The 26,712-nt window shown below is 41.5% G+C and overlaps 2 long non-coding RNA genes across 10 annotated transcripts in view; one reads left to right on the forward strand and one right to left on the reverse strand.

Moving 5' to 3' along the window:
* The window catches only part of LOC121674823, a 210,883-nt gene that overhangs the window by 126,126 nt on the left and 58,045 nt on the right, over positions 1 to 26,712 (forward strand). Inside the window, exon 9 of one of the 9 annotated variants that reach the window (XR_006019862.1) lies at positions 13,384 to 19,589. The exons of 7 other annotated variants lie outside the window; for them this stretch is intronic. This is a non-coding gene — a long non-coding RNA (uncharacterized LOC121674823). Of the gene's footprint in view, positions 1 to 12,400; positions 12,710 to 13,383; positions 19,590 to 26,712 lie in introns of those variants that run through there. One more of the 9 variants, XR_006019859.1, reaches the window with a different exon arrangement.
* On the reverse strand, positions 12,328 to 20,609 carry LOC121674825. Its single transcript, XR_006019866.1, has 2 exons — positions 20,170 to 20,609; positions 12,328 to 12,499 (listed from the first exon to the last, which is right to left on the reverse strand). It is a non-coding gene; the product is annotated as an uncharacterized LOC121674825 (long non-coding RNA).

The following is a 26,712-nucleotide window of genomic DNA, read 5'->3' on the forward strand; positions in this document are numbered from 1 at the left end:
TGTAAAATTCAAGCCATGTCAGAAGGAAATATGCAAAAATTGTTTCTGGGCATTCTCTGTTACCTTTTGCTGCTGAAAAGACTTGTTGACTAGACTGGATCACTATATAGACATATTGGATGTGACTTTGGTTTTCAAAGCTTTTTCAAAACAACCCAACCACTAGGCAATTACTGATATACTTATCATGATTAAAATAAAAAACAAACCAGCATTGCTCAATTTTTTGATGAGAAATGGAGTTCAACTTGCAGGTTTTTTTGTTTTCTGTACTTACACCACTAAAAATGGAGTACTTTAAAACAGCCACTGGAAGCTATTGGATCAATACATAGGTGGATTTGCCTAACAGTTACTGCACTCTTGCCACAAGGCTAACATCAAGCTATGTTAGACATAAACCAAGGGAGGTAAGATGACTTTGTTAACTTACTCTGTGTGTTTTGTTATTGTACAACTCCTCTGTTGTGGGGAACATTTTTAATCTCAGCTTCTATCAGCTGTTCCAGCTTAAAGGCAGAAGAAGAAATATATGGGACTTCCTGAGGACTCCTTTGAGCTAGGAAAATAAATCAGGGTATGTTTATTTTTTAAGAATTAATTTTGTTTCTTGTCTGCCCTCAGCATTGCCACAAGAACATTGTGATTTCTTCAAATTGTTGCTTTGTCCTTCACATTTATCACAGTCCTTTATAGGCCTGCTTCTATTCTACACAGGTCGTTAACCATTGACAGCATTTGATAGCTGGTACCCAAAATTCAGCCTGTGCTCACCAATTGACTCCATCCTTTTAATCATGTGGTGTAAATAACTCCACACTCCAAACTAGGGGACAGAGGAAGTAAGCTGTTCCTCCAAACAAGATGATAACTTCCAGTAATAACCTTCACAAGCCGAAGAGTGAGGCAGCATGGGCTGGAGCACCATCTGCTGGCATCCTCTCTGCTGGCTGCTTTTGTTTTTGGTTGCTCCCAGACATTCCTGAACAGCACAGCTTATTGCACCCAGAGGACACGATGGCACCCCATGGGGGATGCAGAAAAGGGCAGGAGAGTGGGTTTTCTCCTCACTGAAGAGTGGCAGGAGCCCAGGGGGCTGTGATAGTGGGGTCCAGCCTTGCTGGCCACACCTGCTGGGACAGCTCTGGGAGCATGGTTGGGGTCCCCTACGTTCCCACTTCCTTACAGCTGAGCATGGGGGAATTTCACTGCCACTGCTGGAGAGGCAAACACCTCTGCAAAAACAGCTGCAAACTACAGTGCGATCAACTCTCAAACACATCATTTTTGTCTTTCTGGGTACCTCTGACCTTGCCTGAGGCCTTCCCTGAGCAGAGTGGAATAGATTATTGCAAGGGTGATTGACTGCCAGGAGAATTAAATATGGTTTTTTGCCTTTTTTTCCCCCGCCCGGTACATCACCATAACTTTTCCCTGTAAAACATCCTTTCAGTGTCTGGTTTTGTAACTGTCAGAGGACATTCACAGATTTTCCCTTTCCCCACATTAGCTGTTGCAAGCTCCGTTCATGCATGGATTTCTTGCCACAGGCATTCCATAGAGGACTGAAGGGCCCAGGCAGCTGTGGAGAAATGCTGGCTCATGGGGAGGTCTCCACAACCTGGAGCATCCGCAGGTGCCAAAAGAAACGTTTTACATGGCCACATTTTCTATTTGATTGTCACTGAATAAAATACACACACACAAGAAAAGCTGCAAAGGAGAGATCAGCAAGAATGATCTCAAAAAGTGACCTAGGAGGTCACTCAGAGCACCTTTAAGATACAAAAACCAAGAAAGGGGAAAGTAACTACCCTGTCATGCAGCAAGGAGAAACAACACATTGTTCTCTGTGTCTCTGGGAACAGGACAAAGTGTAGAGAGTCAGCTTGCCAGGAAAAAGTTCAGACTGGACATTTTGAAGACCTTCCAATAGGACAGATACTACAGCACAACAACAAGCTGCATGTGGGGTCTCTATGGCCAGGACCAAGTGAGGCTTTTCTCAAGAATGAGGGAAGTGTAAGTGACCTTGTCCCAGTGCACAGGGGTGGATCTTGAAATCCTCTTCCAGATGTGTAAGCCTCATTGTCCTGAGAGCAAACTCATGCATCCCTGGTGCAGACTTCTCAGAAGGAAACACATTTGTCCTCTTAGAGGCACAGCTTGGGTGTCTGGAGAATAGAAGGGAAGATATAGATGAAGTTAGGAAGCAGATGAAAGTGGATTTTCAGAGTCACATGTTTAAATTTAGACAGAAATTGGGATCAAATTCTACTGTGGCATCTTAAACATTTTTTCTCCCACTTTGGAACTTTTGGGAACCTAGAATGCAGAGAAATACTCTCTGCATTCTAGGTTCCCACAGGAACTGAAGTTTGGTCCTCTCTACCGCAGTCTCATGAGTAATATTTATGAAGACTAGGCCAATGTCTAAGTATGCTCCATGTCCTAACATTTTAGGGCCCAGTTGTATTATTATGCATTATTATTCCTCTAGACATTCTCAACCTTATAAGCAAAGTGTGGCTCAAAAAAATCAGGTGCCATTTTAGACTCCAACAGGCAGACAGAAAATTTGCCATGTTAGAATGGACAATAAGGACCCTTGTCTGCATAATACTGGGAATTCCCATGGTGAACAACTAGATGTGGGAGGAGGGAGAAAACAAGGAAATTTTTAAGGAAAGATAGTAGACTGAATTAAAGACTAAGTTTCAAATGTTTCCAAGCCCCTGTCACTAGCATCAGCGCACTTAATAGAAATCATGCTAATATGTGAATGTTTTCAATTCCGCGATTATCTTTTCATATTTTATTTGTTTATTTAGTCATGGTGTTAACAGTAAAAATATCTTTTCAGCACAGGGCCTTTGGGGATATTAAAGAAAGTTCCTTTATTATTTCAGGCGGATCCTGAGAATAGCATATATGTTTTATGTAGATGTGGCAGATCAGCGAAAGCATTTCCTCACAAGACACACAAATCCAACGTTTTGTATTTTGTTCTCATGCAAAGGAATAACAGAAAAAAAAGTTATGAAAGACACGGAGCAGCAAGCTAGGAAAAATCCTGTAGTCCAGCAGCACAAAGAGCCAAATGCTCAAGCCTCTTTAAATCAAGTCTTCCTAACTTGCCTTCTAGATCCCAGTATGTAACTGACACCATCTCACACTCTCACCTGTTTGGGTATAAGTCTGGAAGAGAAATGCATACTTCATCTTTGGATTTTACCCTGCATACAGAACCACATGTGCACCTCAAATGTGTCCCCGGTTGAGGATTAAATTTTAATCTGCATTTTAGAGCACATGTGGTGGTGATTGAAAAAAATTGGGAAGAAACATTTCTGTAACCACAAGCTTTTTAAAATGTTGATTCTTTGAAACTGTCCTGAATACTACAGAGCTGGATTAACCCAGCTGGTGAGGAAGATTAATGTTGCATGTGGCTGATGTGCTCTTACACCTGGTGCAATTCCACACATATATACACAGTACACAATGCTAGTGACATATTTAAGAAAAAGAAATGGTAGGAATTTTCTCCAAAGTACAAAAGCTTCTCCAAATTTCTCTATTATGTGCAGATGTATACAAGCAAAATGAGTTTGAACTCAGTGATTGTCAAGATGGCAGCATGAGAAAGCTTCTTTGTTGTGACGGTGCACAACTCAGGGTCATGTTTTTCTGAATAAGGAAAGTCTCTGGTGATTAATAATTTCTTGAAAGCATACCAGGCTGCTAGCTACACATTTCAATACTGTGAAAGAAGACAAACTTGTGTAAAACAATCACCCTGTATCATCTGTATCCTGCCCATATACAGGCTACACAGCTGACCCCTGAGTATGAAAAAGTACTGAGTGTAAAATTTGTTACATAAGCCTATGCCTTGAGATAGAGCTAGTTTCCTGTTTCTCTGGACTGCATCAACGCTGTAATGAAAACAAGCCAAAGCCTAAGGAGGCCACAAATGCCACATTCTGTCTGCTGTGCTGATGAAACTTTTAATTACAAAAATGAGTGAAGCTAGTTAAACTCCATAAAACTGTTGATTGAGTTGGCCTAACAAAATTACAGTTCTTGCAGAAACATACCTTTCTCTAGCTCTTTCTCCTTTCTCTTAGGCATATTGCTCAAAAAACATAGAACCACAGAATTTTTAAACTCCACAAAACACCATTTGCATCACTGGATTTGTGATGCTGTTGTTAATGGCCAAGATCAATAAACTATTTAAGTGTGTCAGTATGCTTCGCTGGCTGCTCATAGGTATGAAATAAACCCAGTTTCTACTGTAGCTTTGTGAACTGGAGAAACTGAGTGTGTTGGAATAAATCCATCTATGCTGAATGGAGAAGTGTGGAGTTAATCTCTGAAAGCACACTTTCAAATTTGCTAGCTGTTGAATGAGAGCAGCGCATAAAATGGATAGCATTAATTTTTGGTGATACTATGTCATCCTCAAAAATGGGTTGAGCTCTACATGTCTCAAATTCCTGATCATATACTTGGTCCTGTAAGTTTTCTGCATGATTTGTAATAGCAGTGTCCATCAGTGAACTCAGCTTCAAGTATGCTAAAATCGTGAGCCTTAAATTCATAATTCATGAAAATAGAACACTGCAGGAGCTTGAAATAAATACGAGTGAGTAAAAATATTCCCTAACAGGAGCTGCATGGATTTTAAGGAAGTTACAATGAGCACATTTCTGGCCAATTATTTTGTGCTAAGCTATTAGATGCTAAGGAAAGTAACTCATTAAAAACTTCTACGTGAGTTCTCACATGAATATCTGTTATATTTCTGTGCTGCGCAGTTGAATAAAGAGGGATATCATGTAGTATACTGGAGCACGTTAGCAAAGCGAGGCATTGGCTGCAGGAGGCATGGGGAAAGCAAAGCCACTATTAATTTTGAGTCAGCTAAATATGTTTTGATGTTGCTCAAACCAGATAGTAAGGCAGATCCTGAGAAAGCCAGGCACCTGATAAAAAATGATGACTAGACTATAATCCAACAAAAATGGCCAAATTTCTGCAGGGATAACAAACCAGGCTCCCACAGGTTACATCTACAGCAGTAAATCAAGCAGTGTCAGGGAACATACTGTTGTAACAGTCCCTACCTGTTGTCTCAAACAGTTCCTGGGCATGGGGGGAGAGAGGTGTCTATCTCCATATTGCCTTGGTGCACCCACACTTAGCAGTGAGCATCTTCCCAAGGTGTGCTTCTTGCTCTAACTGCTCCCATAAGGACTCTCTCTGCAAATTGCATTGATTGGTTGCATTGATTGATACATTGCAGGAAATTGGTTGATGAAAAAGATGAAAAAGAACCTGAGATCAGAAGAAGAGGATCTTTTTAGGGGTTCCTCCCATGTTTGCTGTGGTTTCATCTCATGGATACTCTTGGAGAAGTGAACTTCTCTGAAACAGAGGGCAGAGAGCTGGCTTATGTCAATGCACCCAGCACTCCTATCCTTTTGCCCCACTGTGCTTGTCAGCTTCCTTCAACGGGTTTTATAGGTGCTGAGGAGTGACAGCTGCATGTTTCAGTGCAAAAGGAGCATTATGCACTGAGGTTGTGTCCACTTCCCCCGAAGCACCTGGTGGCCTTGTATGAGGTGCTGAGAGTAGGCAGAAATGCTGCAGTGATGAGTGGATGGTGCCTATTTCCATTGCCCTGTGTTTCTGGGATGGGTTGACAAGCTGTATGACACCTGAGGATTGCACTCCCCTCAGAGCTCCCAGGCAGGGGTAGTGCTGGTGTCACCCCCACCAGGCACTTGGAGGATACCTAAGGGAGGCACAGCTGCTACCATCAGTGCAAGGCCAAGGACTGCAGGGACGTGATGAAACCACCTCTGACTGCTGTGTCTGGTTCCCCATTTGCTTGCATAAACACTGAGCCACAAATCACTCCAAGATAGCACCATAAACAGAATCAAGAATCAGATGATGAATCAGAGCATGGAGATCTCTAAAAGCCTTAGTATTTTGAGCAGCTCACAAGAGAGTTTCTTTCCACTCCAGCCTTGTTCCTTCAGGTTCTTTTGTTTTGCTCCACCATATGTGTAGACGTTGAGTGGCTTTTTATTGCCCTTAAAAACAATCAGCACAAATTGAAGGCATCTCAGGTGCTTGTTGAAGTACAAACAGCCATTTAAATTACATGTGGAGGGCCTAGCTACCTCCACACCCCAGCTATTCAGTTCAGACACGCAAGTGCAGAAACACCAGGCAGAGCTGAAATGCTGAAAACCAGCTAAACCCACTTTGTCTTGGGAACACAGATAGTTATTTTCAAGGTCTGCCTTTCTGTGTCGTCTGAAATCCATAACTGTCTTCATATCTAATATACCATTTGAATCTGCAGTTTATTTCTACTAAATACCAGTTTGCCACAGCTGAAGGCCCTGTTAGATCGTGGCTTACCTGAATTCTGTTTTTCCAATGGTACTACACAGAAAAGAAATATGTATGGCAAAGTACACACTGCAGCTGGCAGCTAAATGAGACTTGCTGTAGTATTTGGTGGTGAATCTTGGGGCCAGCCCATCATCATGTAAATCCACACTCCTTTGTTGGTGTGGTTTTGTAGGAACCTGGTACCATTAATGTCTCCCCAAGTCAACAAAACAGTTCATCAGTGGGGAACCCACCAGTCCTGCTTTGCAAGTGAAAGGCTCATCATGAAGTCTTTCAATATCAGCAGGCTATTTAAAAATGGAATTTGTGCAGTCTGCAAGAGACTTCTGTAATTTCAATTAGGCTTTCTTTGGAATGGGTTATCTGAGAAAAGTATGGTTTTGGAAAATAAAGGCTTTATCTACCTATTAGCAAGTCAATAAAAGCCATGCAGACTCCAAACTTCTGCTTTGGCTTTGTGTGCCTTAACAGACCAAACAACCTAGCTTCATTTGAAACTGGTTTCAAATTACTTGCAGATGGCTGGATGCAGATGAAAGACTGCATAAAGGTGTTCCTTATTCTATTCTCTACTCCCTAGACTATTGGGCTATGTGCTGACACTTGGATGCTTGTTTTACAATATCATTTGACATGTGGGATTTATGTGTCAAAATTTCATTTAAAGCCAAGAAAATGTCAACTAGCAACTACAGAGAAGCAGCAAAAGACTGTGCTTTTCAAGACAGAAGTCAGTGAGTTGGACACTGCCAAGTCTTAACCCTGTACCAAGCACACACAGACAAAAAATTTGACCCAACTGCCAGCAAACTAAGATTCCTTTGGTGTGTTCTGCTGAGATTCCATTACTGCCTTTATCATTAAGAAAATAATGTAATAAAATGAGACCTTTTCCCTGAATGCATTAATAAAGATAACTTGTTGGTCAAGCTCCAAAACCACTGGAGCCACATTTAATTTACTGCCTTTATGGATTTAGGATTTGGTTTGCTGCTATGTTCAGCCCACTGCAACAATATAATGGGAAATTGTAATGGCATGTTTAAAAGAAAGGGTTTCTAATTTATCACTGAAGCTTTAAAATGTCTTGTGAAGGCATCCACAATTAAATGCTACCAAAAATGGGCTTTTCACATCGTTTCACCACAGCTCACCAAAGGGGAAAGTGGGGAAGAGCCAAATAATTATCAATGTAATTTTTAATGCCAGTCACCTTAAACCAGTTTGGTGCAAAGAACAATTAAAATAGCTTTTAGGGGCTTTGCAACCCCATTTTGCTATTTCTTATGTCAAGGGTGACTGTGTATTAGTTCATAAAATATAAGATGCCATACTACTTTATTCCAAATCAATAATAATAATAATGAGTTATGTAAAGGTCCTTCTGATATCTTATGTGTAGCTGCTCAGAAAGGCACTAGTACTTTGTCCATGCCTACTTTAGACAGTGGAGACTTTGCCATCACCTACACATGAAGCACTGAGAAAACCAGAGCACCTGTGAGATGGAGTACCATGGGCATCACATCATGACAGAGATAAAGGTGGCATGAAAGACCTGTCTCCCAAAAATGTCTGCACAGGAAGAGCATTGCTTGTTAAGGGTCTGACTCTGCAGCCTCCCACACTGAGCAGAAAGTGCTCCAACAGCTGCATTCTCATGGGTTTGCTGCTGCCTTGTGATACAGGAAAAAGGGGAAATTAGTTTGAAATGTCCCTTACCTCTAAAGGAGAGCATTCTTCAGAGTGACGTTTTAAGGTGAAATGCCAGCCATGCCAGACATAAACTGGCATGGCTTTGGCTCACGGGCAAAAGATGGGCTCGAGGTCCTTTCCAAAAGCTATGTGTATTCCTCTCCTCCTCCTGGGACAGCAGGATCCTCCTCTTTCTCCTGCTCAGGCTTTAGGAGATGACAGCAGGAGCTCAGTTTCATGTGGCTGAGCAGTCTCTCATGACATCATGACATGATCCAACCCCTGGCTGAGAACAAATAAAAGCCCCTGACAGAGGGTGATCACCAAACCCACAGAGTTCATTTGGATTAATTTTAAGATTGCAGAATATGTTAAAGAATATCTGAAAAATTCTTTCAGATTGCCTAGAAAATGCACCCAGCTCTTTGCTTTTGGGCAAGGTAGAAGGAATTTGCCATTTTAAATTTACCATCAGGACTGATTAAATGCTTGGTAGGTTGTGTTGAATAAGGCATTCTTCAACTCAGGTGACAAAAAAAGCCTTATTTAGAAAATGCAGCTTGTCCAGAGACTTGCTCTAACTGCAGAATTAAACAAACACATTTTTTATTTGTGTTTAAGAGTTTCCATTTCTGCAGCTTTTGCCAGAAGACTGAAGAGGTCTGTGATGTGTAATTTACTGTTCAGTGATTTTAAAGATGAATATTTGGATTCTCATTGATACTTGGTTTTTATTAGCTCATTTTGTTACCAGGGAGGTTTCCACATGCAGCTTTATATAAACTCAATCTATTTTCTTGTTCTGTCCTCGGGATACAGTGTGCCTTGCTTCAGGAAGAATTTGGAAACAAATGCTCTGGGGTTTTTTGGTTTCCTTCGCTTTTCTTACTCTCCACAGCTCATGCTTATACTTTCTATTAATTCCTTGCTGAAGGTAAATTATTTATTGCTGGGATTTCTGACAGTGGTTTTGGGATTCCTCCTCCTCCTTGTAGACCTGGTGAGCCAGGCTCCCCAGAGCAATGGGGGGCACTGCCTACATACTCACTTTTGCACATCCCAAAACCTACCTGAAGCCTATGGGCTTGTGTCTCCAATAGGGGCCCACCATGGCTAGTGAGAAATAGTTGAGGCCCTGAACAGCCAGATCACACCAGAGCTCCTTTGACCAGCTCAGCTTTATCATCATACAGGTGCTATAAAATCCACCATGCCAAAGCAGCTTTTAGGAACCTCTAAGAAGTGAAAGTCCACAAAAAGTCCTGAGAGCCATAAAATCAAGCTCAGATCAAGTTTAGAAGTTTAAATCCAAAATATGAATCCTGACAGCCCATGCTCAGCAGGCAGCTGACCCTTCTGGGAGCACCAGGACCTGGGTGGCCCCTTGATAAGGGCTGAGCATGGTCCTCCTGCCCACACCAGGTGCTGCCCAAGCCTTGGCAGCTTGTCAAGCATAAACCAAGTCAAGGCCCACAGACAAGACCCACCTAGATGGTCACTCCAGTGGATAGCCAAGGACACGCCTCATAGGAGTTTTCAGAAGAGGACTGTTCACAAAATACAGCAGCAATGCTATAGAAAGGTGGACAGAGGGAGGTGATATGCCTTTACACAACAGCCGAATGAACAGCTGGAATGCTCTGCCAAGGAGCAAGCAAATCCACTTCATTTCCTCCTCCCTGTGGAAGGCTTACAGCTCACCAGGTTCCACGATTGTGTTTCACCTGGGCACCTAATCAAACAAACTGTTCATGAAGTAAGAGCTGACTGAGCAATATTTCAAACCCTGCAACTCTATGTACAATAGAAGTTGTTTTAAAATTACTTGCCAAATTAGTTCAAGCGAGCCAGAAGCACGAACTCCTAGCCAAAGCCCTCGGTGCAAGTCTGAAAGTTGAAATAAAACTTTTAGGGCTCTTGAAAGAACAGGAGATGAGGGAAATGGCATTCACATTCATTACAAAAATGTAATTCATAATCCCAGTGGTGGGAAGGTTAATGCCTTATGATTAATGACTGATTTCTTTGTGAAAGCAAAAAGATCTCTGGATCTGAGGACACTACAAAGAGCAAATATAACGCCCTGTAATCATGGCAATGATTCAGAAAAATAGACAGGTATGTGCCCTACCTTACGTACCTGCTTAAGTGCTTTGATGCCTAGGGCTGTGCTTAATCAACGTGTTTTTTTCCTGTACTAACGTTTGTCTTGCCTTTTTCTTAGTAAAAGTTTCTGCTTCATTTAATTTTTAAGAAAAATAGATCTCCAGAAATGGCTAAAAATATTTCAAATATTTATTCACTAATGTTTCTTATCTGCTATTAATAATGCATACAAGAACTGACTCTACAAATTAGCACTGACTTCAGCATGTCTACCATCCCAAAGAGAAAGCATGTGTATTCCAACAAAATACCTCTGAACTCCTCTCTTGACATCAGATATTTTCACCCAATAATTAACTCACCTCTAATTAATTTCTCATCCCCTTTTTCCTCACATTTTCCTGTAGTATAGAAAGGCTGTGGCAGGCAAAACAAGATAGGTACTATCTTATTCCGTGGGTATTCCACCATGGCATATGAACCACCTCCTATCTGTTGCTCTGTTCATAGAAAGTGAGGTTAATCAACTGTCACAAACACACACAAAATTAACACTGTGGGAAGAAAAGACACCCAGCAAAGACTGAATTACAATGCAACTGCATTGCATCCTTCATAGATACCCCTCAGGAGTACCCAATGCAGCACACATGGTCTTTTAGGACATCATCCAGCAAAACATTCAAGTGCTTCCCTAATTTTAAGCATGTGATCGGTCCCATTGATGTCTATGACAAATATGTTTCCTCACACTCTCTCTGCATGGACAGAGGACAGGAGACATCAGATTTTACCACATCCCTGTATATTTGGAATAATAGGTAGAATGGTACCTTATGTCCACATGTTGTGCAGTCCTTGAATTCTTATAAACAGGTAACTTGGCACTGAGCATATCCTTGTCTGAGAACCAGATGCTCTCTAGGCCTGAGGTTCTAAACCTACCCCATCTTTCAGTCAATCTTGTACAAGAAATACAGTGATTTTTATTTGAATGGGAAAACTACTAGGTGGATTTTCCACAAAATTTCAAATGTGAGAAGTATGTGTTATTGCTCATTTGGCGAGAAGGACTTCTAAACACCTGCAACTAAAGTCTTCAAATGAAAGTGCAATGCAGAAATATAAGCAGAGTGATGTCAGTGTCATCTCCGGGACATCAGCAGTGAAGCAAACTGAGACAATTCAGGTAACTAAAAGGTTTGCATTAACGTGCATTCCTGTAAATTTCCCCTATGAATAAGAATGCTTTCAGATTAAGAACTGGTAATTTATCTCTCCTTGCTGTTCCACTGTGGTTACTTCAGCTACACTCCCACCCTCGGAATCACAACAGGGGGTGACTGCTGGCAACTGACAGGCCCCCCCACCCCCCAAAATAAAGGTTTTTATTTACAGCAGGGAGTGGGCAGGGAAGAGAGGAAGGAATATAATTGTTAAAACATAGGCTGTACTCAGAAACTGGTTTTTTTTTTTTCCCCAAGTAATATACATTGGAATCTCAAGTAAATGGAGTGTGTAATTCTTTGTGAAATGGACACAGAGTTGACACAGAGACAAATACTCTGAAACACAAACCAGCACATGCACAGAAACGCACATATGTCTGTGTTGTACTCGGACACACGCAGAAACTCTGATTCCTTTTATCTGGTTAACTGTATGTTTTCCTCTAACATCTTACCTTCTATACTTTCAAATGCTTATTTTTTAATTAAGAACATTTTAAATTTTTTTTTTAATTTTTTTTTTTTTTTTTTTAGTGACAAAGCCGCAGCAGACTTGTGGTAGGCTTCTGGAGTGCAATTATCCAATTCCACAGCACCAGTCCCTTTTCTTTTTGGATGGCAGTCACAGATTCCAGATGCCAATGTACTGAGGCTAATTTTTTCCATCAGCAACATCTAGCTATTTGGCAGGCAGCTCTAGAATTTTTGCTGGCTGCCTCAGAGCAGTTAAATGGCAGCACTCTCCATATATTGCCTGGGAAACTGATTTACCTGGGTGGTATTTTAACCAATGTTTTGCCTTCCCCGTACATTTTATGCAATGGTTTCCTACCAACAAACATGCCTGTGAATTATCTTCACATTAAATTTCCACAAAGACGTATTTTTATTTGTAGTCGGAGTCCTGTGCTTAAGTGTTCTTTCACGATTTGCAGGCTCCTGTGGTCACAACTCCATGGTACCAGGATTCCTGAGCTCCTGTGTTGAGGGACAGTGGAAGCCATGCAATTAATCTCCTCAATTTGCCAGCCAACCTGAGAGAGACAAAAGAGAAATGGTTTCAGCCCCTGATCCCAATTTCAAATTGCATTTGTTTGCAAAATATTTCCCTTCTCAGTGTTACTTCCGTGGACTAAAACATTCTACATTATTAAAAACTCCTAGAACACACTAACTTCCAAGTGAAAAGCTATCAAAAATCCATTTATTTTTTTAATTTGCTTAATAAATGTTGAAAAAAGGTGCTCTTTTTTTGTTTGTTTTTCTGGGTTTTTTTTCTGATCAAAAGCATCCATTGAGTTTTTTATGAATTCACAAAAAAAATTATATCTGGTATCTTAATTTCTTTTCCATAACATGTCATGACCTTAATATTATACCATACAGATCATATACAAATAAACATTGGTGCTAAGTTCACATACATTTCCAAAAACACATAAATATATAATGTATATATATATAAACATAATGCCTGCTATCAGGCATTAAAAATACAGTTTACTTGAAAATATACAATGCCTAAGCTGAGTAACTAGACCACAGTAAAGGCGAGTAGAGGGTACAGTTCCAGTTGGCAGAAGGACAAGACTGGAAGGAGGACCAAGGCTCTTGGTGCCCATGTGGTACTGGATCACTGGGACAGACCTGCACCTGAGGATGCTCAGGCTAAGCCCCAAGAAGAAAATTCTTAAGACACAGCTAGTCAAATGTCATCCAAACTTGTCTGTGGAGGATGGAGATACTCAAGTTCAGACCCAGGAAGAGCCTGTTGGAAAAGGTTTGGGCTTAGCTGATGTTCCAGTATGAAAGGGAAGAGCATCTGGGTGGTCTGTGAGCCCACGCCTCCACCACAGCTCTGTGAGCCCGTGCTTGCAGGCTTGCTCTCCTGACTGTCCTCACCTCTTTCTTTCCCCAGAATTTGGCTCCCTTGCAAATGAGAGATGGCAGACATTGCTTACATCCCCTGCAATCAAACCATCAGGCACTTTCCAGGGAATGATGAACGGTAGTCTCTCCTCAAAGGAAGCCAACAATCTGCTGCTGTTCAGCTGAATGCTGGATGTCTTTCCGTGACCTGAGTCACAATGATTAGGCCTTCTGCCGGTTTGTCTATTAAACCTTCACATTTTAATTAGGGGTCTGGGAGGAGGGCTGTTTTCTTTGGAAGGGGAAGGATGTCATTTTCATTTTTTCCCTCTGGTGTTCCTTCCTCTTGGGAAAGTTCCCCTGTGGAGCTTAAGTGTGGATAATTTGCTGTCTGCATCAGGAAAAGCACCATGTGCGGAGCGCATATGCCAGTGGACAAAGCGTCCTTTGGCTGCAGGACACATGCCTCAGAGCAGGCAGGTATCCAGGGAGTGGTGGGCAGCTCTCCCCACTGCCCAGGATGGGAAGTGCTTCCCCTTTTAACTGCTTGTGCCCTGCTCCAAGCAAAAAGGAGGTCTCCTACTTGTCCCTATAGAAACAGGTACCTTTGTGCATCTGTGCTGTGTGGTTGCAGAAAATGTCACATTACAGCACCAGTGACCTGATGTTCACATGCACTCAGAACCCTCCACAACCTTCTGTCACTGCAGGGTTGGCTTTACAGTTTGTGATGGGCTTTCTCCACGTGAGAAGCAGGTTCTTCATCACAGGACTGTTTCCTCTGTGCATCTCTTTCTGCAATCCCAGCTGGTTTCAGTGCTGTCAGAGCCATCACAAGCGCTGTGCCTGCCTCCACTGGAGCTGATGACAAGCCATGTGAATGACCACAAGAACATTTTGTCTCATTCCTCTGCCTGGAGCCTTTCTCCTCTCCACCCCAAACCACAGACTTACCCAGAGCTGGGGAACAGAGCTGAAGAATTAAACCACATTTTGCTCTGTGTCTGAAAAAACATAGCAAGCAGTCACATTTTGTAGAAAGTAGTAAACAATCGATTTTTTGTAGGACTGAATGCATCAGAATGACGAGAAATACCTCTTGAGCTTTCTCTGAAGTTAGATTTCATTTCCATTACTGACATGGTAGTGTACTACGTCCGTCTTTTCACCAACATACCATACTAGGAAATAAGATGATGACTGGAACTGTAATTTCTACTTTAAATTTATGGAGGTCAGGTCCTCTTTAGGATGAATTGAAAAATCTTCCTCTTGCCTTCACCAGTGATTCAGTTTTAGTGTGCTGGACTGTGCCCAAGGGCTGGCAAACCACCTGCAGGTTGATGTCTCCTTGCTGCAGCTGGAGCCCCTGGGAAGAGCTGGCAGTGGAAATCCAGGACAGCTGCTCCATCCATTTATCAGTTTCACAAGGAGCCTGCCACTAGCTCCTACATGCTCCTGCAAAGCTGGCTCCACTATCAAATATGACTTCTCCTTATGGGGTGAAAAATGCATCATTTTCTTCCTTAACAACAGAATTTAAGAATCCTGATCCCCACGCCAAATGTGATATTGCAAAATTCTGAGGAACTATATAAAACTTGCATCCTGACCTCCCGAGCTACTTTGCAATCTCAATTTCCATGTCAGTCAGCTGGGTCACCTCATTCTCCAGTGTCCTTGGCTAGGTTATATTGTCTTACGAAAGATAAATTTACAGATGGAGACCCAAGGGTTAAATTACATAGGGTATAAGATAAAGATAAACCTATGGATGCCTAAAGAAGTTGTGGTTAGATGTCAGCTGTTACCTCGTGCTGGCATTCTTGGGTTATGCAGAAATGTAAGTTCCACACACATGCTCTGTTGACACTGCTGTTTGTCCCATGAAGTGTTTCTTCTTGGGCACTGAGAAGTTGGATCCTGGGACATAAATCCCACTGCTGTTTTATCACTGACTGCTGCCACGTGGAAGATAAAACTTGTTACTCCCGCTGCCTTGCTGTCAGCCCTTTCTCCCCCAGCAGCTTGTCAAATGCTGTTTGCAGATTACACAGCTTTCATCTACCCGCTGGAGGACGCCTGCCTGCCGTGATTCCACATGCTCACAACTGCAGGGCATGGGGAGACTCAGCACCATTCACCCCCTGATGCAGCTGATGACTGTCCCATTGTGAAGCCCATTGCTGGGCCACTGGGAATAGGAGTATCCAGTGTTTATGGTGAGCAGCAACATTGGCATTGCAATGTTGTTGAGCAATTTTCAAACTTGAGGCTCCAGCTTCTCATGTCCTTAGCCAGGAGCAATTTCACAGCTGCCTTTGTACCAGCTGGGCTCCAACTCTGCAAGGCTCCACCCTTCCAAGAGCAGCAGCAATGGAAAGGAAATAGGAAGAAATCAGAGAGAACGGTGTGAGAGGTGGAGGGCTGTGTTCAAGTGTGGCAGCGCCTCATCCTTCATTTTTACTGCATCATCTCCTAGAGATGTCTGTGGCCTGTGGCTTTCCAGTCTCCCGTAAGATCAGGCTCTGAACAGGAGAGACCAGATGAAGGTCTTTGGCTGACAAAGAGAAATCAATTACCATGACAGATGGATTGTAGCAGTTGGAGGTGAGTAAAAGAAAAACAGCCATGAGCTCTCCTACAGCACACAGCGAGAGTTCCACGTAAAGCTGCTGTAGTTCCCCTTCAGGAGGTGTTTCCAGCCACATGAAACAGCCATGGCCAGCAAAGTAAATGCCCACCACCAGCCAAGTGTGCTACCAGGAGCAGCTCCTGTCTGACTCAGAAACTTCTGAAAATACAGCCTTGAAGAGATCCTACTGGTGTTTGTGTACTTGCATGGCTTGGTGCTTAGACAGTAGTCATCCTTCAGCAAGAAAAAGCAGTGGTGAACAAAAGATTTGGTTTTTTCCCTGATAAATCCATTGATTTACAGAAAGTTTTTTTCTTTTTTTTTTTTTTTTAATAAAAGTGGGTAAAATTCAAAAAATAATGGCTCTGAGTGCATCACATCTCAAGTGTTCACATGAGAGGCTCTGACAATGTCAGGTCTTCAGAAGGCATCAAGAACTAACCTTCTGAAAATGAATCCTTTCTAAAGTTATTTTGCATAGGTACCCAAGAAATATTACCCCTAAAATAACAGTTGCCTTTAAAAACTGTTTCCATAAACCAGGAATCATTTCACTATAATTAATTAATAATTATTAATCAAATTCTACTGGGATATTTGTACATATAGTCGTATATGAGATCATTGTTTTATTATTATGCTAATATTAATATCCAATTGATTGCATAGAAAAAATTTAGTTACTATTTTAGGCATAGAATGGCTTGGTTTTATACTAAATCCCCTGCTTATCTCCTGTACTTTCTGCCCAACAGAAGATCTGAAACACATCACTTTTTTAATATCAAGAAAAATACTATATCTGAGGTGCTTTTTCAATGACGCTTTTTCAATGAGAAAAGCAGGCCTTGCCAGATATGAATAGTAGCCATGTGTTAGACAATGGAGCTTCAATGTGCTTGTTTAATTTGCAATCATACACAAACTGAGCAGTAAACAACCTCAGCAAATAATGAGCAATTGATGGAGAGCATTTTTTACTAGGGACAACAAACATGAAAGTCAAGATTAATCCATTGCTTCAATTTCACTGCCAATGTGAATTAGAAACAGGCTGCATACATTCTGTTTTAACTTAGAGAATAAAAGGTTCTCATTGTCTAAAAAAACTAGATCAATTTTCAATAAAACTCAAAACTTATTTTACTTCCTCCTAGTGGTTTTTCCAAAAATTTCGTAAGTAGGCATGGCTGTAGTAAATATGGCAAATTAATTTTGTTACTTAGATAGATGTGAGACACCAAACAGCTTTCTTGCTATTAATTGATAGCTACAGAAAAGATGCAATGGATCACCCCAGACAGCTGTGATAAATCTTTTTCTTTTTAACATTTGTTTTGAAAACACAATTTTGCAAGTGATTGATGTGAAGAAAATTGGCTACAGTCTCCTTCTGCCACATTAGCTAGAAATGTCTATATTTAACACCTAACACACTGATGTTTGGTGGCTTCCTCAAGCAGGTCTCTCCTATGTAACAGCCCCATCTCTGAAGGTGCCTTCAGGACGTTACAGTGAGAGTTTGTGGTATTTTCATGGTGAGAAAGCAGTAGGTGGAAGCCCCGTTTCCATTCCTGCTGTCACATTTGGCAGTTGAGTAGCTTCAAGCCACTGCTTCTTGTGTCCCTGCCCTTCCCTGTCCTGCAGGAGAGAGCAAGGAGCAGCACTGCCCTCTGTGCTCGATGGCTGCCCAGTGCCAGCCCAAGGAGCCTCCCTCGGTCCCTCTGCCCTGCACTAAATTACACCAACAGACTGCAAGAGAATGCAAAACAGAGATGTGAAATCCACTGAGATGAGCTGAATCAGCTCAATCATGCAGAGTAACAACTACATTCATAGAGTAAGGAAGAAAAGGCTGCAGCAGAAGTACCCCCACAGATATAAAATGTGCATGAGCAAGAACACCACTGCTCAGCAAATCATGGGGAGAAGAGCCCACTGGGAAGAGCACAGAAGCAGCAAGAATGGGATGCCCCAAAATATAAACAAGCAGGAGGCTAGTAAGCAAGCCCCAGAAAAAGTGAAAGGAGACAAAGAACAGATGGCAGTGAATAAATAAAGCCAGAAGCATAGCAATGATTATAAAGAATTTTATAGTAGAGGAAAAAGCCCCTAAGAATGATAAAATATTATTTATTAACTCCCAGTCTCTGCACTTTATGGTGCCCCCCTGATTGGCAGGTGGATGAGCTCAGTTCCCACAGAGAAAACTCACTTTTCAGGTGCATTGCTGTATCTGAAGGGAAGTGTTCTGTATTTGTTTTGATGTGGATTTTTGCCTGTCCACAGGCTATCATTTTGCTGAGAATACCCCCAAATGCTGCAGAGAAAAACCTGCCACAGGCAGTTCAATTTGCAGCTAAGGACCAGGGAACTCTCTGCCATGCCTCTCTAAAAAAATGATGCTTTCTCAGTTCCTGAGAGGGGATGACTGTAGATGTCACACATGGGACATTCAAGTTGGAGGACTGAATTGCATGGAGAAAACAAACATTTGGGGAAAGTTTGAGCTCCCTGAAACTGGAGAATATTCTTGGTCTGGATAAAAAGAGAGGAAACAGTCTATATTTGGTATGTCATGTATTTATACAACAGAGAAGATGAGCTAATAACTACCTCACCTGATAGCTATTTATGAAACTGCAAAAATGTGTTATTTTTACCAAAGCAACAACAGTGAGACACATGGAAGGACAATACACTGTGGTGACTCCATACAAGGACATTGAGAAAGACACCCACCCTGCAGTTCTGTGTTCTGTGTTAGGTCCTGACTTTTCTGTATGGATTAGATGTGGATGGATGGATGGATGGATGGATGGATGGATGGATGGATGTGCAGTTCTCTTCAGGAGCCATTATATTATTTACTAACATTTTTCTGTGTGCAGTGGATTGAGCACAGAATAGGCTAGTAGTTACCTATCCAAAACTGCACCTTGTGGCAGACTGACTAGGATCATGCCTCCTGCCTGAAAAGTGACAAGTAAAGGATTGTAAGAGCACAATGAAACCCCAAAGGCTAGGTATAAAATGGATAATATTTAATGATAAAAGACAAGTTGTTGAGTCATGTCTGACTAAAATAGATGCAGACTATTTCTGTTTAGCAATATTCCCCTCTAGCAGGGGGGCTATAGCAGTGGATTGACAATACCTATTTAAAATGAGAACAAAGTTTTTGCAGTAAATGTAAACTGAGAGAAACTTCATTCACCTCTGCCCCCTCTGAGGGGGCAGGGATTTTTGTTGGCCATCAGTATTAACTCTTTCATTTGCCAGGGTTCGTATCGTTGGCATGTGTGATCGGCTTTATTGGTTTCTCTGTCCTTTTAAGGAAAGAATGAAATGTCTTTCTTTGATTTTACACTTTCGAATATGGCCCAGACTTATGATTTTGAATATGCTTCCCTCCATGCCCATCAAGAATCCTAAGGAAATCTGAGTGGGCAGGTGGGAGGTGTAGTCCCAGCTGGCCTATCAGCTTCAGCAACTTTCTAAAGCATCTCAACCCCAAGGCATGACTGCCCACCATGGCCTCTGCTCTCTCAGAGCCTGGATACTTTTGCAAGCTTTCTTACATTCAGATGATGTGTACAATTTCTAGTTATTTTTCTCAAATGCTGTAGTAGAAAATCCATCTGCAGATACCAAAAATCTTCCAGGCCTGTATTCAGTTTCTAGACATCTGTGTGTTTGTCACCTGGAGGTGACTGGAAGGCATTGTAAAGGCCCCTTTTGGCAATGTCAGGATGTTATTTGTGCCAGTTAACACGGGCTTCCCACAAATAAAGACACTAAACCTTTAGCTCCAGAGCCACAGCTGTCTTCTTTCTTTAAAAGTTTTTTACTACAGAACACTCTAAAGCGTTTGTTGGTGTCTGCAGTGCATAATCTACTGATCTAATGCTTTAGGTTTTAAATAAGTTGATGCTCGCATTGGTCTTAATAATTCATTTGCGGTCACAGAGAAATATTCCCAAACATACACATCACCCAAAACAACTCATTTTGAATGCCATGAAGATAAAGGAAGGCCTTTTCCCACACAGTGCATGATGATATGGTGAAACACATTGTCCTTACTATATGAAAAGCAAAAGTTTAAAGGAGCTAAAGAAGAGATTAGGGCAGCTGACAGGAAACAGGGGAGTGCAGTGGCTCTTGAAGACAGTTTTGCCCCTACACCTTGTTGCTTACCTCGTGTCACGGTGGATGCCCAGCCCCCAGTGGACAATACTGTTCTGGTTTTGGTACTTTTTGGTAGTCTTCTCCCAGACATCTCTTGTTGCCTGTGGCTGGGGCAGGGCATGGGATGGTTCCTATGATCTTCGCTGCCTTCCCTTAGGAGCTGTGGATACAGCAAGCCTTCCCGCAGCTGCCTCTGGAGCAAAGTTATGACACTCTGAGAAGAGGTCACCAAGGCATTTGAGCTGTGTCCTTGGCAAGAGATGCCCTTTGCTCTTTCTTCTCATAGTACACACTCCACCTCCAGAAACATCACGGGGTATGACTGGGCTAAATATGCACATGGGGGTAAAGAAAGGAGAGTTTTTGCAAAGCCAGATACTACCACAGTCCTTCCACTCTGGGACTATGATGAATGTTTATGCTCACAGCACTGACTGTTCATTAGCAGAAGCTGTCATATTTTCATCTGAGATCACTTAGCTGGAGTGTTTTGGCAGTAAATTTCTGGCCCCTCTCTTTGTGAGGAATGCCAGACAGCAAACTGCTCACCAGCTGCTACATCTACATTTTTAAATAATTGACAGTTCCATTTTGTTAATTTTTACAGACATTGATGTAAATGACAGTTCCTTAAAAGATACCTCTGTGTTCAAACTGAAGGCACATCTGAAGAATGGAGATGCAATACTTCTTTTTCTTTTTCCTCCTTAATGTAAATACCTTCAGCTTGAAATGTCAAATATTGGAATCTGCCATATTCTTTATCTCTCTATGTATTATCAAAAGGAAATGTATTTCCAAAGATGACATTTTTATAGTGAAATAACCTGTTGCTTTTTAAAATGCTGTTTTAATTGTGGTTGTCAGGAGGTTTGGAGACAAGTTTTATGAATGGCAGCTCTGAAGGCAGGAAAGAGGGAGGTTTCACTGTGTTTCCTCACAGGAGCCGCTCTATGCTCGCCTGATCTTTTCCAGGCTCTTGTGACTGAGACATCACACAGCATAGTTGGGCATGCTGATCTGCAATGCTGCAGCTCTGCTGGTGACACACAAACTGGAATTCAACCTTCTAATGCAGCTAGGACTTGACTGGTCAGGATGGTGGAAGACTGGGGCCCACGCCCTAAGCCAGAATCCAGAGCTAAGAGACAGCTGAAAGGCTGGAGCACAGGCCCAGCCTCCTCTCCACATGGAGAAGGCAAGCAGCCACATACTGTAATCACAAACATCCTGTCCAATGGTCACACATCTAAATATTCTACTAGACTCCATGGCAACAAACAAAACTAGAACAAAAACGTAGAAATCTTGCGGATCAGTAGATCTGCTCTGAGCTCTTGGAAACTAGAAGACTTGGATTAAACTGCCTAGCTTCATAATGTTTGTTTGGCAGGGAGGGGAGGGAACTTTGACCTTAGACTCTTCAGTTTATTATCATATCTAACCTCTTGCTCTCATTTTTGGTCAGATGGAGCAGATATACTCAAAGGGAGTATCATTCTCTGATGGGGTCTTTACATAGTTTTGCGTAACAGATTTATGATTTTACATGGCTTGTTTATAGTGCTCTGTTGACTAGAGAAGGGTGACTTTTTTTTGAAGAAATGCTTTTCTCTAAAAAATGTTTGTTTAAATCAATCAAAATTCTTTGTGATTTGACTGATATTTTTCTGCCAAAAATAATTGGACCTTCAAACAATTCAGAAGTTCAAATGTTTTGATTTATTGTTAACTTGAACTGTTTTGCCTCCTGCTTTACTAAGGACTTTAAAAAAATATAAATGCTTTTATTAAGCTTTCAACTAAATCCATTTTTGGTGGTGGTCCTGATTATACAAGGACATAATTCATTGAACCTTCTTCACTACTTCCTGCAGTTTTGGGGGTTGTCTACCAAACCCAAAAGCTTATTGTCTTAGCACCTCTCCCATGCAGGCAGCCAGGGATAACCATTTGTTCTGCTTACTGAAATTTAGAAATGCCTTCCTAGTGAGACTTGCTGCTGGATAGCATTAACACTCCCTAATCCATCTGATCCATAAGGAGAGAGTTCATAGGCAAAGCAGCAATGCTCAAAATGCTCAAGGGAGCTTATGATCACTGCACGGGCAGTGTGCTCCAAACCTTGGTGCACAATCACAGTTTCCCTAAAGTTGGGTCTATTTTTACCCACATGAGACTGTTTTGTCCAGAGATTCTTTTATTTCATTAAATATATCACGCAGGAAGTTATTCCTCTTAAAGCCCTCTTGGCTCTCCTTTCCATGCCAGTAGAGGTAGCCTCTCCCTTGTGAAAAGTGCTCGTGCTATTGCCTCCTCCTAAAGCTTCAGTGTTTTACAAGCAGCAGTTTCCTGGAAGGTAAAGGCACTAATCAGCAGTTTAGAGGCCTTTCTCACTTGACTGGATCTGGATTTATTTGGTGCTCAGCAGGACAAGTTCAGCAGAGGGAAATTGAGTGTCACTTATCAATGCTGTTATCACTGTCATGGCTTAACTCTAAACTCAACCTATATTCAACATATTCTTGAATAAGAAGAGCTAGAAAAGGACGGCGTTTGCACAGCAGTCACTCTGCAAAGCACAAACGTGAGAAAGTCTCCACACCATGTATGATCTCCTTGGTCATAGATGCAAGGCTGAAGGCTCAGCTCACATTTTCTTAGACAAAGAATTGTACAGGCAGCCTGAGTTAACCCATTAGCCACCATGATTCCCAGCTCTCTCCTTGGACTGCAGAGTACTATGACAAATGTGGCCAACATCGCGCCAGGACAGAGTGCCATAGCAAAGTATCTGATTGACCCCTTTTTGCCATAGGACATCCTTTGGCTGCTCTTCATTTACTGGTCTCTTGGTTAACTGCAATTTATTCTTCAGGCCATTGATAAAAGGTAAGAAACTGCACAGATCCAAGATCTGATCCTGTTCATTTCACTGACTAGAGATCATAGGGATTTTGCACTCCTATTATGTCAAAACTAAAACAGCCACGTAAAACAAGTAAAATACCAGACATCTTGTATCACTACAGCAATCATTAGCAAGTAAATTCACAACCTCATCGCAGGTTTTGATGAGGTTGTGAATTTACTTCATCATATTATATTGTAAATTATACAATATATGCAAGAGCACTAATTTTCTACTGAATTATATTGTAAATTATCTTTTCCCTTACCTCAAGTCTCATCTTTGTGAACTGGTATTAGGTATTTTATTGCTGTTTAATTCCCTCTTGAGTCACACTTCAGCCTTTCCAACATTTTTTTCAGCCAGGCTGACAAGTCCACAGTAGTGACTCCAGTTGTCTCCATTTCAACATTGACTTAACATTTACGAGTTTCCCATGCTGTGGGGGACTGCCACATTTAAAAACCAGCCCCTTCTCATGTAGCTCTTTACAAACTCTTACAAACTAATTATTGAGACCTGTGGGTTAACCTATTTGTCTGTGTCAGTGGAAAGCATTGCACGATCAGCCAGCATAAAAGCATCACTTGCTTGCCTCTTCTATCTGTCACCTCCGGTATTTCCCTGACGGGAACTTCAGTGCTAAGTCTTTCTGCTTAGCTTCATCCACTGTGGCTGACCCAGCTGGATTAACAGCTTGAATCACTTAACAGCAAATCCAGCTGCAAACCCAAGAAAGAACTCCCAGCTCCTCGTCTACACAAAGCCACAAGAAGGCAAGACCTTTCTCCAGCCATCCTGTGCAGGAGCTCACTGAGAACAGACTCGGCATGTCTGTCTAACTCCAAAGCCGGGTGCTAAAAGCTCTCAGGGTATTTGCAATGACAGCAGCCACAGCAGGAGGGCGAAGCCTGGAGTTCTTTCCGTGGAAATTAGGACAAAGCAGTAAACATTAAATCTTCTCACAGGAAGCTTCTCTTCACGCTGCTGTTGTTTTGTTCACCCAAGTTTGAGCAAACTGGATCAAAGGTCCATCTAACCCAGAAAATCTAGTTTTTTCAGAATATGTTCCTAAGTTCCAGCCACTTGTGGCTGGACGATTTCCTGAGCCAGAACAATGTCTTTCTATAAAGATCTCTGGGCAGGGTTTTCTTCCACAAGTTTTTGCAGGACATTTTTAAACTTTACATACGAACACAGGCATATATATGTGGCACATTTTTGTTGCTATAGATACATTAGTTCCGAAGAGACTATGTATCATTGATAAGCAAAATTATTGTTAGAATAGCTTCTTAGTAGGGACCAAACAGTTACATAAGCAAAATGAATCCAATTAAAAGTCCATTTTTCTCACAACCACAGTCTTCTGAATCACTCATTGTTCAAGCCGAAGTTTTCCATGCCTAAAGAGAGTGGTTTTCTTATCCTCTTACAAGTCAAAGCAAAATCCCTGCAACCATTTTTAGGTTATGGGAGAGTGATTCTAACCAAATTTTTTCCAGGAGAACTGCAATAAAAACAGATGAAATTTGAAACTTGTCCATGACTGAGTAATCAATGAAAATTAGTGCTCTTGCATGCTTTGAAAGTAATTTGCTTTAATTTAGCAAAGTTGTGGCTTTTCACAAACAGCATGCTGTGTACTCATGGCTGAGATGTTGTCTACAGCTGGACGTAGTGCAGGGGTCAATGAGCACATGCACTGATTCCAGAAAGATCTCTGTGTTGCTGCAGAGCCTGCCATTCACTGAAGTCACCCTGTAGAAGAAATAATTCTCTTTTATGGGTATGGAGATCTGAGTTAACCCAGCCCGTGAATTTCTTCCAGGTGTGATTTCTTCCATGAGGTGTGAGGGGCCTGTGCTCAGAATGCAAAAATAGGATAAGCACAGGTGAAAGGGAAGAATCAATAAACCAACCATCTTTTCTAAGAGCTCTACTGAGTTTGAAAAAATCTGCTTCTTACTCTTTCCCCATTGGAAGAAAATCCTTGCAGCAGCTCAGCTTTGGAGAAGGGAAAGTCCTCCCTCAGAAAAACCAGTGGTCCCCAGGTGGTCAGGGATGCCCCTGAGATAAAAATGTTGGTGATTAGGACTCCTTAACATAGGTCTTACCTCATAACTCTTAGTTCTTGGATGAGTGCTTTTGCTCCTTCGCAGCCAGGGAATAGCAGGAACTCTGGGTGAACAGAGGCAATTGGAGATTCGTGCTATATTCTGTGCATTCCCTGGGACACTGATAGTGGCCAGGGCATCTTCTGAGTATGACTCTTTAGGGAGTCAACAAAGTTAACAGCTCACCTCCAGAGGCACCTGTTGCCTCAGTAAGGAGTTCACTGACTGAGTAAATAATTCAGGCTAGGCAAGAACCTTGGCAAGGCCAAATGCTTAGAAAATCGATAAGCCAGTGACTAGGCTACTTGGCCTCCCACCATGCTTTTGGAGGGAATATTTCTTTTAATGGTGGCCACATCTGATTGTTTTGAAGGCTTCATTGTGCTTGAAACAATATAAGAAATCACATAAGACAACAACCAGCAAAGGAACAAACAAAAATCAGCCTCAGCTTCACCCAGTGACATTTTCTGAGAGTTCTTCTGAAATATCTCGATATCCCTACACACCACTCATCTGTGCACCTTTGTTTACATGAATAAATGGCTCCCACAGTGGCTGAAAGGTTTCAATTCTGGCATTAATCTTCAAAGAAATTCTTATTAAGCAATTTTCTCTATGTCAATTTTTATCTCTTTAAAATAAGATTCCTCCTCTGGGAATCATTTCCTTGGACAACTAATTCCAAGGGAAGCTCTTTCTTGACAGAATTTATAAATGCAAGCATAAAGAAAATAACACCATTCTGATTCATCTGAAAATCACTATTGTGTCTTTTACATATTTTTAAAGTCTTTAAAGTGTTTGGATGATACATGACAGATTAATACCTTGAATTTATGCACCAGAGGGAAATGCCATTATCCACCAGGCAATACTGAAACACAGGACTCTAGAAGTTAGTTATATGATTTACACCTTTTGTACATTCTCTCTTTTTTTTTTTTTTTAATCAAAAGCTCATCAGTTTAATATATTTATCTATCTTGTCCTTCATCAAAGCACACAATGCCAAGTTCTGAGCCCTTTGAGAAAATGAAGTGAACCTAGAAGGTTGGCCAGGTAAAATCACATAGAAAATCATGCAGAAACATGATGCTAGAATCACTTTTAATATTGAAAATACTACCATGTATGACCAGGGAAGCGCCAGAGATGAAGAAAAAAATTTCTTCAATTCTCTAAGGTTTTATGAGTTTCAATCCATTTGCAAAGTTGCAGCTATAACCAAATAAAACCTGCTACATAAAACCAAAGAGAAATAATCCATGACAATTCCTATTTCTTTGAAAACGTAGAATTCTTTTCAGTACTAATTTTAGCAGTATTCAAGGTTGAAGTGTAAAAGGTATCTAATACAACATAAGCTACTTATATGTTCTTTCCTAAATATCAAAGATATTTTACTGCTAGGTTAATCAACCTCTAATCACCAGTGAAGGAAGGACTGGAATACTCTGAAGCATCTCAGCACAGGCAAGCAAGAACCAAGTCAGACCCAAGAAAAGAGTTGGTTTTTAAATT

The sequence above is a fragment of the Corvus kubaryi genome, unplaced genomic scaffold (genome assembly GCF_017639235.1).
Source record: "Corvus kubaryi isolate FWS band 111438036 unplaced genomic scaffold, C.kubaryi_AGA036_p1.0 71, whole genome shotgun sequence".
Lineage (NCBI taxonomy): Eukaryota > Metazoa > Chordata > Aves > Passeriformes > Corvidae > Corvus > Corvus kubaryi.